At 37.7% G+C, this 14,468-nt stretch overlaps 1 pseudogene; it reads right to left on the reverse strand.

Moving 5' to 3' along the window:
* LOC140503462 (BPTF-associated chromatin complex component 1 pseudogene) overlaps positions 1–11,667 on the reverse strand; it is a 70,871-nt pseudogene extending 59,204 nt beyond the window's left edge.
* Between the last annotated feature and the right edge of the window lie 2,801 nt (positions 11,668–14,468).

A 14,468-nucleotide genomic window follows, 5' to 3' on the forward strand; every position in this document is an offset into this window, starting at 1 on the left:
GTTGTCCAGGAGTACAAATTGACCTAGAAAGTATACAAAACAGCATTGTTTGTTGGTTCATTCAGCACACATTTACGGAGGGTCTACTATGGGCATTGTGCTAGGGCAGATTCAAAGGCAGGTGAGAGTCAGACCATGACACCATGAAGCTTAAATTACTCTGGCATTTTGCTACAACAGGTTTCACTGTTGAGCAGATTCATTATAAGATAGGTTCAAGAAAGCTTAGTTACTAAAAGAAACACAAGATCTCCCTGCTTTCCCCATGCTTGCTCCCTACCAAGGTAGAAATAATCCCTCCCTTTTTGGAAATCCCTTGTACTCTAGACCTCTTTTTTAGCTCAAATTATAGTTGTAAATATGATATCATATGTCACAAGCTCATAATCTGAAACTGGAAGAGACCTCAGAGGTTTCTCACTTCATACCCTCATCTTACAGCCTGGGCAAGTAAAGTCACTAGCTGAAGGCTGTACAACCAGGTATAAGACATAGAATGTGAAGCCAAATTTTCTGACTCCAGATCAGTGCTCTAGAAAAGGGGCTCTTAACCTTGTTTGTGGCATCGACCCCTTTGGGTCTGTTGGGATTGGAAGCTCAATTCCGTGTGGACGGTCTCGGGCGGGTAAAAGTGGGACTTCTAAATCTTAGAGTCTTACGAGGCCCTCCATGAACAGCGGGGATTTGAGAAGGTCAGACTGAGCTAGCTCGGCTAGCTCAGGTATTTCCGCCTCTCCCCGGGAGATACGTGATGGGTGGAGTCTCCCTGCCCTCGAGGTTGTCCCGGATTGGAGCATACCTAGTTACCTAACAGCACGGTATTGAGATGCAAACTGTGTGGCTGAAGATTAAGTAGGATTGAGGAAGCCAGAAAGCTCTCTTAGCACGTGTGGAGCCAAAGAGGAAAGTAGGGCTCCACTTCTTTTCTTTCCTCTCTCCCCTCCCCCTCTCTCCCCGCTTGCACTTCTACTTCCAATCCCTTAAGATCTAGCCTCCTTAGGAAATCTCCCCCTCTTCCTCCTAAGGAAGATCCTCCTGCACTTGTAACCGAAACCCTGTAATAAAGCTCAACCCCTGTTCGACTCTGGAACGTCCTTTCTCTCATACGTTTATCCGGTTTGGCCAACCGAAGACCTGGGACAGGTAAGAAAGACTCGGGTAGCCCAATACAGGCCTCTAGGCTTGGCAGGGTCGATTTTAATATATTTTAAATATAAAAAGGAAATATAAAATTTTAAATATAAATATTTTATAAATATATAAAATTTCAAATATACATATTTATTTTAAATATAAAATATAAAAATTTTAAATTTTTCATTTTTTAATAAATATAAAATTTTATAATTTAAATATAAATAAATATAAAAAATATTTTAAATATAATATAAATTAAATTTTAATATATTTTAAATATATTTTATTTAAATATAAAAAGAAAATATTTAAGATTATAAAGCAAATACATTGAAATGCAGTTATCAATATACGTACATATACATATGCATATATATGTATATGTGTGTATATACACACATATACATATATGCATGTGTATATATAAATACACACACACACACATATATATGTATATGTGTGTGTGTGTGTATGTATGTATATATTCAGATTCATGGACCTTGGGTTAAGAATTCCTGCTCTAGAATGCAAGATTCTTAATAGCAGTGACCATTCCCTCCATCCTACCTAACACAGTATCTTGTACAGAGTAAGGTGCTTAGTAAATGTTTTCTGGTTTAATTGTAAGATATGGAGGGTGATGGCATATATACATTTTAACAGGAAAGCTCCAGAATCATTTAATAATAGATGAGGATAGTAAGACCTGGGAAGAATAAGAATGACGATCCCGACTGTTATTGTTGCTTCTGCTACATCTCTGAATTCCTTGGGAATTTTGAGTCTAATGCACTAATGTGTAGCTAACCATGTTGAAGTCATAATCTCATCCTCTGAGGAGCCCTAGAGACAGCACTTTGGGACTTCCATAGCCTCATAGCACTTTGAAAAAGTCATCCCTCACCCCTTACATATTGGACAATTTTGGATTACACCCTGTGAAAGGCATACAAGGAGGCTGTGGAAAACAAAAGAGAAGGGAATAAATAAAAGAGGTTGGGGCAACGGGAAGAAAAATGAAGAAGAAAAAAGCTGGAATCAAATCACTAGCCCTCAGATATCTCAGGACACACCACTCTTCATAAAGCATCTGGGAATCTGAATTTATTCAGTTCCTTTGAGAGCCCTTTGAATCTCTAAGCTTGCCTTTTTCATTACGATCAACCAGGGGCCCCACTGTGTTTCTAGCTGGCTTCCTCCATTTGATAGCCTGAATAAACAAAAACAAAATCCTTTAAAAAAATTGTTGACTTTGGAGTCCCTTGCAAGGTATACTTGATTCTGTGGTTCTTCTTAACCAATGTCCTGACCACTTTCTCATTTGTGCCTGACCTGTGCTATTCTGTGTGCTTCCCTGGGCTCACTTGGGCTCAGTGGGGCATTGGACAGAGAACTGAACCTGGAGTTAGGAAGACTTCAATTCAGATTTTACCTTATTAACTGTGAGACTCTGGGTAAGTAATTTAACCTCTTCCAGCCTCACCATGTTCCTCACCTGTTAATTGGGAATAATAGCACCTATATTAGAGGGTGGTTGTGAGGATGATATGAAAAGAATACATGTAAAAGTTCCTTGAAAACCTTAAAGTGCTACATAAGCACTAGTTATCACTATGACTAGTATTAAAAATAATATCCAGGCTTCTTTTTTATTTTTCTCCACATCAAACTTCAAGATTTGCCAGCTAAGAAAAGAAACTCTTCAATGGTTGTGATTCAATCCTATGAGAAAGTCCTAAATGTGGGATAATGAGAACTAAATATGAACAGGCAGGACAAGATTTCTGGGAGCCAAGATGGTGGATTCAGCAGGAAATAGCTGTAACTCTCACATTTTCATGAACTCCAAACAAACATAGAATAGGGTCCCAAAACAAATTCTGGAGCAGCAGAAGCAGCTTTTAGCCAAAGAAACTTGGAAGAAGAGCAGGAAAGGTCTGTCTCACTTGGGCAAAAGGGGAGCACAGTTCTGGACAAGAAGTGTCCCAGCAAACTAGCAGTAAGCCCCACGTCAGCAAACCAGCAGAGATCCTGAGCCCCAGTGTGGTGGAACAGGCAAACACTAATACCAGGACTCCCCATATGCTTCAGCATAGCCCTGGGCAAACGGGCAACCTCCAGCAGCAGCCAGATCTTGCTTCAGTTTATCCCCAGACAGGTGGACTCCAACCCTATGGATGCCTAAGCAAACAGGCAGCCACCAATCTTGGGCCCCCATCAAGTGCTTTAGCATAGCCCTAGACAAATAGGCAGCTGCCAGTGACTAGATCTACCATATGCTTCAGTGTAGCCCCAGAGAAACATAAAAACTCCTCACTGGCCCCAACACATGCCAGACTCCAGTGCTATGATCCCAGCTCAGCACCAGGTAAGCTGCCAGACCCCTATGGCTTCCAGCAGCACCAGCCACTCCTACCCTCTCAGGTCAGCACCAGACATGAATGTCCAATATGGGCCCCAAGGCAGTATCAGTCTAGTACCAGGTAAACAGCCAGGGCCTACCACAAGAAGCCTAAGACAGTGCCCCTTCAATTCCAGAGCAAAACTCACATTTAAAAGGAAGGAAAAAAAGTTAAAAAAAAAGACACGCAAAACAACAGAGTCTGACTATAGAAAGTTATGGTGACAGGGAAGACCAAGACAAAAACTCAGAAGAGGACAACGATGTCAAAACACCTATGGACAAAACCCCAAAGAAAAATGCGAAGTAGTTTCAGGCTCAGAAAGAACTCATAGAAGAGCTCAAAAAGGAGCTTAAAATCATATGAAAAGGTAGAAGAAAAATTGGGAGAAGAAAGTGATGAAAGAAAATTATGAAAAAAGAGTCAGCAGCTTGGAAAAAGAAAACAATTTCTTAAAAAGGAGAATTGGCCAAATGGAAAAGGAGATGTAAAAAGTCACTAAAGAAAACAATTCTTCAAAAATTACAATTGGCCAAAGAAAAGAAAGCACAAAACCTAATTGAGAGGAACAACTCCTTAAAACTCCTTGTTAGAATTGAGCAAGTAGAAGCCAGTGACTCTGAGACATCAAGAAACAAGCAAATTCAAAAGAATGAAAAAATGGAAGAAACTGTAAAATACTTCATGGGAAAAACAACTGACCTGGAAAATTGATTCAGGAGAGACAATGTCAGAATCATTGGACTACCTGAAGCCATAATCAAAAGGAGGACTTGGACAGCATCTTTTAAGAAATTATCAAGGAAAACTTCCCTTGATATCCTGGAACCAGAGGGCAAAATGGGCATTGAAAATATCTACTTGTCACCCCAAGAAAGAGATCCCCAAATAAAAATTCCAAGGAACATTGTACCCAAAATTCAAGGAAAAAATACTGCAAGTGGCCAGTAAGAAATAATCCACGTATCAGAGAACTACAATAAGGATTACACAGAATTTAGTAGCTGCAACATTAAAAGATCAGATATCATGGAACATGTTATTTTGGAAGTAAAGGATCCAAGTAATGAGGTGGGAAATCTGTGGCCTTAAGGTCACGTGTGGTCCTCTAGGTCCTCAAATATGGTTCTTTGACTGAATTCAGACTTTACAGAACAAATCCCCTTGATAAAATGAATTGTTCTGTAAAAGTTGGACTTACTCAAAAGGCACACCCAAGGACTTAGAAGATTACATGTGGCCTCAAGATCACAGGTTCCTCACCCTTGAACTACAACCAAGAATCACTTACCTGGAGAAATTAAGCATAATACTTCAAGGGGGAAAAAAATGGTCATTCATTGAAATAGAAGGACTTTAAAACTTTCTTAAAGAGAATACCAGAATGGAATAAAAAATTTGATCTCTAATATCAAGACTCAAGAGATGCTTAAAAAGAGAAAAGAAAACAAGGGATTTAATAGGGCTAAACTGTTTTACATCCCTACATCAGAAGATGATACTTGTAATTCTAAAAAGTTGTGTCATTAATAGTATGGCTAGAAGAAATATACATAGAGGATATGGGTATAAGGTGAATTTGAGAGAATGACACAAATAACAGATAAGATAGAGAAGTATACAGGCTGCAGAAGGAAGGGAGATGTAGAATGGAGTAAATTATTTTACATGCAGAGGCACAGAAGACCTATTACAGTGGAGGGGAAGATAGGAGAGTGGGTAATGGGAATTGCTTGAACCTTGCTCTCATCGGTATTGGTTCAAAGAGGGAATAATATACACAATCAATTGATAAAAAAATTCCAATAGGAAAGAAGGAGGAGAAGAGATCAATACTGGAAAAAAAATACAAATGAAGGTAGTCTAGCACAGGGCTTCTTAAACTTTTTCTACTCCTGCTTCAGTGCTTCTTAAACTGTGGGTAACAACCCACAGTTTAAGAAATGCTGATATAGCAATACCAGATCTCAAACTATATTATAAAACTGCCATCAAAACTATCTGGTACTGGGTAAGAAATAGAGTGGTATATCAGTGGAATATATTAGGTGCACAGACACAGTAATCAATGACTATAGTAATCTAGTGTTTGGTAAACACAAAGACACACCAGCCTTTGAGAAAAGATCTCACTATTTAACAAAAACTTCTGGGAAATCTGGAAAAACAATAGGACGCAAACTAGACATAGATCAGCAAGTCACTGTATACCAAGGTAGAGTCAAAATGCAAGCATGATTTACACATAAAAGGTGACACCATAAGCAAATGAGAAGAACAAGGAATAATCTGCCTATCAGATATATGGGGAAGGGAAGAATCCATGACCAAACAAAAGATAGGATTATGAAATGCATAACAGGTAAGTTTACATGAAAATAAAAAGTTTTGTACAAACTCGACCAGTGCCACCAAGATTAGATGCAAAGCAGAAAGCTGGGAAACAATCTTTACAGCAAGTGTCTCTAATAAAGGTTTCTCAAATAAAGAGAACTGAGTCAAATAAGGATACAAAGCATTCCCCAACTGATAAATGTTCAAAGGATATAAACTGGAAGTTTTCAGAAGAAATCAGAACTATCGATAGGCATATGGAAAAATACTCTAAATCATTTTTGATTAGAGAAATGCAAATTAAAACAATTCTGAAATACACCTCTCAGATTGGTTAATAGGACAAAAAAGGAAAATGATAAATGTTGGAAAGGATGGGGAAAAGTTGGGCCACCAATGCACTGTTGGTGGAGTTATGAACTGATTCAACCATTGTGGAAGAAAATTTAGAACTATGTTCAAAAGGCATAACTACACATACCCATTGATCTAGCAATACCACTATTAGGTCTGTATCCCAAAGAGATCATAGAAAAGGGAAAAGGACCTACATGTGCAAAAATACTTATATCAGTCCTTTTTGTGGTGGCAAAATATTAGATATTGAGGGGATCTCCATCAATTGGGGTATGGCTGAACAAGCTGTGGTATATAAATGTAATGGAATAAAAAATTAGGAGCAAGCAGAGTTCAGAAAAACCTGGAGAGAACTGTACAAATTGATGTTGAGTGAGGTGAGCAGAAACCAAGAAAACATTGTACACAGTATCAGCAAGATCATGTGATGGTTAACTATGAATGATTTAGCTCTTCTCAGCAATACAATGATCCAAGACAAGGACGAAGGACTCACACAGGAAAATGGTATCCACATTCAGATAAAGAAATGAAGGACTCAATGCAGATTTAAGCATATTTTTTCACTTTATTCTCTTTCATGGTTTTTTTTCCCTTTTGATCTGTACTTTCACAACTGTGACTAATGTGGAAATATGTTTTACATGATAGCACATGTATAATCTATATCAAATTGCCTACCATTTTTGGAAGAGTGGAGGGGAGGGAGGTAGAAAAAATTTGGAACTCAAAATCTTGTAAAAGTGAATGCTAAAAATTGTCTTGACATGTAATTGAGGAGAAATAAAATACTATTAAAAATAAAGTAGGAAAAAATGAGGAAAAATGTGACCAGAGGAAAGAGAAAAACTGTCATCCTCTGATCATTGGAAGGATATCCTTTATAGTGCCAGAAGGACTGAAGGTCAGGGCTTCCTTGTGACACATATAGTGGACAGCAAGAGTCCATAATGGCCTGGAAAAGTCTGAGTTTGAAGAGAAATGAGGCATTCTGGTGAATTACTGCATATGGGGAGAATAAAACAAAGCTGAAGTGCTGAGATGAGCCAGTGAAAAATAGGCAAGCTCACATTGGGACAGAAATAGACAATTTACAGAACCATGTACATTCATAGGCAAATGAATCTTTTGACACCCCTTACATTGGCAGTTGGGAAGAAGTTACTCTGTGGGGTAATATGATGCTTTTCTACTCTCATAACACTTCTAGGAGAGGTTTTATTTTCAGATAATTTGATTAATAGAATAAAACTGACATGTGGCTTCATTTTTTTTTGTAGCAATTTTTTTTACCTATTTACCTGTGAAAACATGAGACATGGAGGCCTAGTGATTATACCATTTACTGATGTTTTGCATTTGCCATTAATTTGACTGTGAATTAAAAAAATGTAAACAGCAAAATATCCCAGTTTTGTTCAGTCCTCCTGAAACCTCTGGTTGGTGCAGCTGTTTCTGTAGAGTCTACATTCCTATGTAGGTACTACAGATACAGAACATCTGTACCAAAACTGACCAGATGGAATCTATTTCTTTAAAGCTGGCAATAGCCATTTGCCCCGGAAAACTGCACTGATAACTTTCCAGTACCCCAGAGAGGTGATAGAAAATAAAAATGTATGAGGGGGATACCCTTTCTTTTATACAGCTGGAAGTATTGGGTAAAATGGAGGCTCTTTCTCCTCAGGTCTTTGAATTTGACATTCAAGGAAAGAGTTAAAACTCAAGCGTGACCTCTGGTTAAATGAATTATTTGCCCCAGTATTCACAAAACTAAATGTAAAATTCAGTTGAGGAATGTAATTTGTTGAGTAGAAAATGAATCATAGACATTTCTTTGCCTTTACTAATCTTATAGTCATGGATACGTTGGTGACTTCTTTTAGAGATCCCATATACTTTTGTTAGACCTCAGTTTCTTTATCCTTGTTAGCATTTGACTACAATGACTAACTTCCCTTTCTTGAATTTTAGAATTTCTATCTTAGTTTACATTACCCTAGACTTTTGGAACATTTTGATGTCATTGACAATTCCTTCTCTGTCTTCTTTGCTGGCTCATTTTCTGCCTCTTAAGTATGGCTCCCCTGCAAACCTCGTCTTTTGCCATTCCCTGCATACTCTTTTCTCTTAGAGAATACTTGTATACAGAGTCACCTGTTTTCTCTGCTGTCACAGATGGTTGTTTCTTTCCTTTTGTTACCTCTCATTTCTGAGTAAAAGTTTATTCAGAAGGAAACATTATGACAGATTTCCAACATGCTAATGGCTCTGATAGCGAAAAGATGCCTCATAAGGATCAGTAAAGCCTCATGAGTGGGCTCCCACCATAGGACTCTGTTCCCTATTGGGTAGATGAGAAGACATTTTCCTAGATCAGTGACAAAAGATCTGAAGACAAGTTCATGGAATTTACACAAGGGAAGGAGAGGCACGTAGCACTGCAATGAGATGTGGCCAGGTAGGCAAACACAATAATAGTATTGGGCCATGTCTACTGACTGGTTCTTATAATGCCTGCCCTGAGGCCATGGGCTCATCAGTTTTAGAGATAGAAGTACTTTAGAGGCCATTCAGGCCATCCCCCTCATTTTATAAACTAGAAAACTGGAGCAAAGAAGGATCTATTGACTTGTCCAGGTTCACATAGCTAGTTCGTGTCTGAAGCAGGATCCCTACTGGAAGCCCCACATTCATAATACTTAGCACTGAGAGCTTCAGCCACAACAGTGGGTATGAAACCACTGAGCTAGGCAAGGGTCCAAAGGATCTGTTTTGGCCTGCTTCTCCCACTCTCCCCACCTACCTAGGAAATGTATTGTTTCACTGCTCTCAATATTAAACATTTCTTTCATTTTATCTTACTACATCCTGAATGACTTTGTTTTTTTTAAACTTATGGATACATTTCCCTATTCCCTATCCAGGATGCCAACCCTTATATCAAAGAATAGAAAAGAAGAAGAAAAAAAACAAGTTCAACAAAGTTAACTAAATAAACCCTTAACTGAGTATGTGCATGGTTCCACACCCACAGAACCCCTCCTCTGAAAAGAAAAGAAATGTTTCTTTCATGGTGAAGCTTGGTCATTATAAACACAGCATTATTTTTTCTTTTTACCTAACATCTTTGCAACTATTATGTGTGTGTGTGTGTGTGTGTGTGTATAAATTTCTGATTCTGCTAACTTCATTCAACAATAGTTCATATAAATCTTCTGCTTCTCTGAATTCTTTATCTTCCTCATTTAAATAATAAATATTTGATTAGGTTTTGCTCCACAATTTGTTTGTGGAAACCAATCAGTAAGTTCCTAATTTGTTTCAAGTGCTTTCCTACTTTAAAAGCCTATATTTTTACTCAACTCGCTCATCAAGTATCAAGCACCTTGATATTTGATGTGCCTGGATGTGATCCAGGCATATTGCTAGGCACTGGCGATACGACAAAAATAAAACAGTCCTTACCTTGAAAAAGCTTATTCTCTACTGGGGGAAAGCAACTTTCATGAACACAAATGAGGGAATTGCTCCACCTCTTTGCCTGACTACTCTACCAACTGCCCCATGAAACCTTCTTTGATTAACCTGCTCCTAAACTGATCAACATTCACTTTGTGAACCCTGAATACTTTGTATAATTTGGTTTTTGACCACAGCCTCACTCAATTTTCCCTCCCTCCTATCAGAACCTCTCCCTTTTCTTTCCCTTTTCCTTTACTACTTCTTCCCTCCCTTCTAACCATCTCCTCCCTTTTCTTTCCCTTTTCCCCTCCTACCACCTGTAAGGCAAGTTAGATTTCTATACTTAACTGAGTATGTTATTCTCTCCCTGAGCCAAATCCAATGAGAGAAAATTCAAACAATGCTCATCACCCTTCCTTCTTTTCCTTTACTATAATATGTTTTTGTATCTCTTTGTGTGATGTGATTTACCCTTTTCTGCCTCCTCCTTTCCTATTCTCCCATTATAATCCCTGTTCACCTTTCAGTTAGATTTTTATCATCACATCAGTTAATTTATACCCATACTCTCTGTCTACGTACATTTTAAAAATGTTGTAATAAAGATACAATTCCCAAGATTTTACAAGTATCATCTTCCCATGTAGGGATTTAAACAGTTTGATGTTATTGAATAATATGGTTATTTTTCTTTTTTTTCTTGCTTTATCTTTTTATGCTTCTCATGAGTCTTGTATTTGAAGATGAGATTTTACATTCAGTTCTGATCTTTTCATCATGAAGTCCTGGAAGTCCTTTATTTCATTGAATGTCCATCTCTTTGCTTGAAAGATGATGCTCAATTTTGCTGGGCAGTTGATCCTTCGTTGTATTCCAAGCTCCTTTGCCTTAATGGAATATCATATTCCCACCCCTCAGATCTTTTAATTTTGAAGCTGCAAGGTCCTGTGTGATCCTGACAGTAGTATCATGATATTTGAATTGTTTCTTTCTGGCTGCATGCAGTATTTTCTCCTTGACCTAATAATTCTGGAATTTGGTTACAATATTCCTTGGTCTTTTAAATTTGTGATCTCTTTCAGGAAGTAACTGGTGGATTCTTTTGATGACTATTTTACCCTCTGGTTCTAGGACCTTGGGGATGTTTTCCTCGATGATTTCTTGCAAGATATTGTCTAGGCTCTTTTTTTTTTGTCATGGTTTTCTGGTAGACCAATAATTCTTAAGTTATCTGTCCTGGATCTATTTTTGAGGTCAGTTGTTTTTCCAATAAGGTATTTAATGTTTTCTTATATCACTCTTTTGATCTTGGTTGATTGATTCTTGATGCCTCATAGAGTCATTAGTTTCTACTTGCCCAATTCTAACTGTTAACAAATTGTTTTCTTCAGTTAGCTTCTGTACCTCTTTTCCATTTGGCCAGTTTTTCTTTTTAAGGATTTCTTTTCTATAGTTAGATTTTGTACCTAATTATCCATTTGACCAATTTTACTTTTTAAGGAGTTGTTTTCTTCAGTGATTTTTTTTTCCATTTTGTCAATTGTATTTTTAAATGAAATGATCAGTTTTTCTTCTACGTCTCTAATTTGACTTTTAAAATCCTTCTTGTGCTCTTTCAAGAATGCTTTTTGGGATTGAGACCAGTTCATATTTCCTTTTGAAGTTTCAGACGTGGGTATACTGTCAATGCTTTCTTCTTCTGAATTTATATTTTGATCTTCCCTGTTCATATAGTAAAAATCTACAGTTGTTGCTTTCCTAATTTTCTTTTATGTCATTGTGATTGCCCCTTTCTGGTTTTTAAAGTGGATCCTTGCTTCTGGGCTATAGGGGGTTCTGTCCCACACTTCTTGAGCTGTTGATTAGGGGCCTCTTTGTGTGCTGTGACCTCTGGTTCTGGCCTCTGAAGGTGTCCTCCTCTCCTAGGGCTACACTAAAGCACAGGTACGCTCACCTGCTGGTAGACACCCATCCACGCTGGTGTCTGCTGATTCCCCTGGTGTTTACTCTGCCATCTTGTCTCCCAGTGAACTTTGTATAATTTGAAATGCACTTTTAATCATTTGCTTTTGTCCTTTATTGTTATATGTATATGTTCTCCTAACAACACTTGCTATTCTCTCAAGAGGAAGGTGCCATATATTCTATTCCGTGCTGCTCAGAATGCCTAATGTTCCATTGAGTATGCAGTTAATTGTTCTTAAAATACTTGTTGGAAGGCTAGAAAGATGGAAGCAAGGAAGGAAGGAAAAGTGAGTATTTTCAAAAAATAATTTTCATCCATCTGCACAAAGAAAATCTAGGATAAAGGGCAAAGCATCCTTGTAGAAAAGAATTAAGTTTTTTTTAATCCTTTCTTGCACAAGATCTTTCTTTATGTGACTTTCTACTTTTGACAGCATAAGCCCATCATCCCTTCCTATATTTGTGGACCCAGAGATTCAAAGTAATTTAGATACTTTGTAATATAAGCATTTGGTACAAATAATCAGTTAACAAATATTTATTACTTTAATTAATTTATTTATGTGCCAGCCTTACAGTGTCAACCACTGTTAAGCACTGGGGTTCAACTAGCAATGAATGAAATAGTCTTCTTAAGGAGCTGTAAATATTAACCACTTGGCACATGGTTGTATTACCACAGCACTGGTGGTGACTATGAATGTGCCAGTAGAGTTCTCAGTCACAAAATATGAAAGACTCTTTACATAGAAGGCAAAAGGAAAACATTTGTTTAGATATCAGAAAGCCAAATCCCAGAACCAGAAAGCAAAATCTGTCATGGTGACCCAGAAATTAATAAACATGGTCACTGCAGGGAGTAAAGCCATTCCCAAGCTTCCCTGGCACCCCTCAGCCAGGGCCTTTTCATAAGCAAACACTCAGGAGCCTGAACATTGCTATGCCTGCTTGCCTGCCTGCATCCTTTCTCCTCTGACCTTACCACTCTCACTCACTTCCTCTGGGTTCTGCTCCACCCTTCCTGTTCTGCCTGTTCAGCAAGCTCCTCCCACTACAAGTAACTTATGCTTCTAGGTGATTTAAGCAAATCATATGGGCCTATTAATGAATGAGAAAGATCTTTCCATTTAAATTACTATTACATTTGGCCCCAAGAGCATTCATATTCATTACATAGATTGATAGGGCAATTGGTATTAACAGAACTTTAACAAGGATAACAGAAAATAAGCATATAAAACAATATCTTAGGCAACTGGTGTCAACAGAACTCCACAACTGTGTAACAGGATCACCCAAAATGAGCACATAAAAAATATTTTAAGGTGGGGCTTGAGCACAAGTACCTCATTATTCCATCTCCAAAAACGGGACCCAAAATCTTGTGGTTAGGGAGCAAAGGTCTCTTTCTGTAACTACTTCTTGTTGAGATTGGACATAGAGCTGTCCCTACACTATGAGGTCCCATTTGAGAGATCAGTTCTTCAGCTGACATCTGGAGCTTGATTGACTTCAGGTCCAGAGATGACACATCACTGTCATGGATAGGGGGTGACATCAGGCTTAAACAATCAGGCATCTGAAGGTAGAGGGTACTAAGCCTATATGAAACAAATCTAACAAATAAGTTTAACAGATAAAAGCCAAAAAGAAACAAGGAAACAATAACCAGAATCAGGGTAGATATAGGGTCAGCTACGGTTCTGGAGTCATAGCCCCATTCATAGTAGAATATATGAGTTAAGGGTACAATTTGGTAATCATCTTCTCCGGAATAAGCAACTGAGACAGTATTATATTTCCCATGTGCTATGATTTCTGTGGCCTTTGGAATGTTGTCTGGCTCCTGTTTTACCCACCCTTTAGACCCCAGTTTTATTCTGTCAGTAGAACCCAATTGCTCAGTTCCTCTGCTAGTTATTGCAGAAAAAGAGTCAGTTTTCACAAATGGTCTTGTTTCATAAGGAATAGTAATCACTTGAGCTATTCTATCATTTTTACAAAACTGTATAGGTTCATCACCTAAATTTTGGAATATCACAGTAATTTCTCCTTGATAATTAGAATCTATCACTCCAGCAAATACATGTATTCCTTGAGCTGCTAATCCTGATTTAAGTTATATTCATTCAAAATGATTTTTAGGGATTCTCATACATATTTTAGTAAAGATTGTTCTTATTTATTTCCTGTTCCTCTAACCAATGTAAATCATATCCTGTTGAACCAGGTGTCCCTGGATATGGTGCTGGAATATTTGACTTCACACTTCAATACTCAACATTTGAGGTCTTGTGTGTTTGTTGTTTTCTAATTTGCAGATTTGGGATCATCATTCTGGCTAGAGGTATACTTCCTCCCAATGGTCTATTATTCAAATCACATAAAGTAATGAACAAATTATCTTTCCAATGTTGATAAGAATTATTAGGACTTAAGTTCCTTAACTGTTTTTTTCAATAATTCATTCATTCTTCCAATTAACATAGACACTTGTAGATAATATAGAATATGATATATCCATTCTATGTTGCTTAATACACAATATCTCTTCATTTCATTACCTTTGAAAGGTGATGCACTGTCACTTTGAGTCTGCATTGGGGTACCATAATATAGACTTATGATATCTAAATTTTCACAGGTGTTTTTCTGGGTCACGTTCTTATAGAGACAAGCCACTAGCATACCTGAAGAGATGTCAACACAAGTACATATAAATTTGCATCCTTTATCTTGGGATAGGGGTTCAATATGATCTATTTGCCAAATTTGGGCTGGTACTTTTCCCCTTGCCATCTCTCCAGT

Source organism: Notamacropus eugenii, chromosome 1, assembly GCF_028372415.1.
Source record: "Notamacropus eugenii isolate mMacEug1 chromosome 1, mMacEug1.pri_v2, whole genome shotgun sequence".
NCBI lineage: Eukaryota > Metazoa > Chordata > Mammalia > Diprotodontia > Macropodidae > Notamacropus > Notamacropus eugenii.